Below are 2690 nucleotides of genomic sequence, written 5' to 3'. Positions count from 1 at the left end.
CTGATTTTTAGTAACAAGATTTTTTTTGGGACTTGCCTGATTTTTTTCATAGTTCTTGGACCACTAGAAAGGGTGGACCCCACAACTCAGTAAAGTACTTTGGGTCCTGCAGATGGAGTTTAACAAGGCTGTGTGTGTGTGTGTGTGTGTGTGTGTGTGTGAGTGCGTGCGTGCGTGCGTGCAAACACACACACGCACGCACGCGTGTGTGTTTGCTGTTGAAGAGATTTGTTTTGTTAAAAGAACTAAAATGATTAATTATATTTGATTTGTCGTTGTCAACCTGAAAATCAATAAAAAGACATTCAAAAGAAAGCTCACTTGTGACCCCTATAGTGAGGGTATAAAATGGATGCTTGTATACATTTTTATTCATTTAATTTCAATATTCCGGCTAGAAATCACACAAAGTGACAAGACTTTTTTCATTATATTTCTGAAATGTTCATTTACATAATTTATATTAATAAGAAATAAACATGCAACAGATCGATCATTTGAGTGAAGCATATTCGTTGACACTGAACAATAAATGGGGAAGACACTAGGAACATTATCCATCACTGGATCTGCAGCTCCTCCCCCCCAGCGTGCGAGGCTTCAAATAATTAAAATTCTTCAACTTGCATCAGTTCTTTCTCCAGAAGACTCTTTAGCACGGATTTTCCAGGGCACACCGGTTTCCTCCCACTTCCCAAAATCATGCATGGTAGGCTTATTGAGCACTCCAAATTGCCCGTAGGTGTGACTGCGAGTGCAGATGGTTGTTTATCTGTGTGCCATCCGATTGGCTGGCAACCGGTTCAGGATGTCCCCTGCCAACTGCCTGATGCTCCACCACTCCCGCAACCCACGTGGGGACAAGCGGTACAGAAAATGCACAGATGGATCATCATGGATGGATTATTAAGTGGCCATATGATACTTCAATAATAGTTGTGTGTATTATTGTCGTGTGCATCACTTTGTTTAGGAAGGGGAAGAGAGAGCCTTCTAGCCCTTTAAACATCAGATTGCAAAAAATAATGCTAACTCCATTGCACAAACATTAATTTGTCATGTTTGACATACCACTTGAACATGTTAAACATAGAGCATCCACAAACAAATTAAAGGTTACCCGACTGTCTGTGGTCAGCCTGGGATAATAAAGGGAAAAATGATAAGCGGTGGAAAATGGATGGGTTTCACAGAAGACTGCAAACATTTTCTTCCTCAAAGGAGGAGGTTAGAGTGATTTGTAAACTGGTCATGAAGATGTTAATACACACAATTGAGACAATATAGTCTGATTGAATTTAGTAGATTCAACAGTAGGAGTGTCAACTGGTTAGTGGGGGTCGCAGCTTTGTCCGTCAGTGACGACATCCCCCAATCTACCCTCTCCCTAAAAAACAACAACAAAAACACCCTCAGCACAAGCAATTCACAAAGTACAACGTACCAGGCTTGGTGGCTTACAAGACACTATTACATTATAAACACAAAAACAAATTGGATTATGTCCCTCTTTTACACATAAATCCAGCAGCCTTAAAGTAGCATTAAATATCCTTTCTTTCACACAGATATAAACTAAGATTGTGCATTGTATCTAACTTTCTAATTGCTAAATTAGCACCCCAATCCACTGACTCTTTCAAAACTGGACTTAAAACTCACCTCTTTACCTTAGCATTTCCGTAATTTCTCTCATATCTTGGTTGTCGTCCAGTTGTTCTAAACTTGTCCTTGTTTTGTTTTTCTTGTTTTTTATCTGCCATGTAGCACTTTGAGATTCCCCCAAATGTAAAGTGCGTTATAAATATAATTTATTATTATTATTATAAATTGTTTGTAATTTGTTTTCTAATGGCACAATTAAATTCTTTAGATGGGGGTGAGGTGTTGAAAAGTTGAAAAGGTGTAGAAAAGCTGATGCTTCGATAAAATAACCAGTTAGCATAAATGTTTCTTTTCTTACAGATTTACACAATTGATTAAAATTAATAATTTACTAAATTAGCAATTTCACTATTTCTTTAGTTGATTACAATAAAGCTACTTGCAGTGATTCTATTGAATTTAGTCATTTTACAATCATGGTATATGCTGCACAAAGTAATTTAAACCAAAATTTTGATTTAATGCGGAGTTTAGGGTCCAGAATTTGGGAATGGTGTTAAATCCGAAAGCATGTCGTATGGTGTTCTTTTAGAAAGGCATGTTTTTAGGCAGCCGAACGGATCCTTTGTTACATTAATTAATGTCAGGCATGTTGTTGAGCGGCCAAAGGGATCAGTTTGCTGTCAGTCACTCACACAGTTGACATTTTATTAAAAGGGAAGCAATTTGCAGATGATAATTTCAGGCAAATTGAGTAAGTCATTCTGATCCCATGTGAATTGGATGGAAGAGAGAATAAAGCAGCCACTTATTCTACTACTGTCTCCGGCCATGCTCTGTGACCCGCGAATGACTGTGGATGAGATGATTTCGTAACTCCCCACTTTACGTATCCAAAACAATCTTCGCTCTTCGTATCACTGTAATAAAGCAGTCATAAAGATCAGACAGCCCCACTTCTTATTATCAAACACCTTTAAATTGGGCACGGAAGTTCCTCAAATTACTAGCACAAAGGCTCAGGCGCTAGTCATTTAGCTTTGTACGGTTCTTATATCGTCCATTTAAAATAATACCTGAAGATG

This window comes from Syngnathus typhle, linkage group LG6, assembly GCF_033458585.1.
Source record: "Syngnathus typhle isolate RoL2023-S1 ecotype Sweden linkage group LG6, RoL_Styp_1.0, whole genome shotgun sequence".
Taxonomy (NCBI): Eukaryota; Metazoa; Chordata; class Actinopteri; order Syngnathiformes; family Syngnathidae; genus Syngnathus; species Syngnathus typhle.
The sequence above is the reverse complement of the archived record's forward strand: the minus strand, read 5'-3'. Positions refer to the sequence as shown.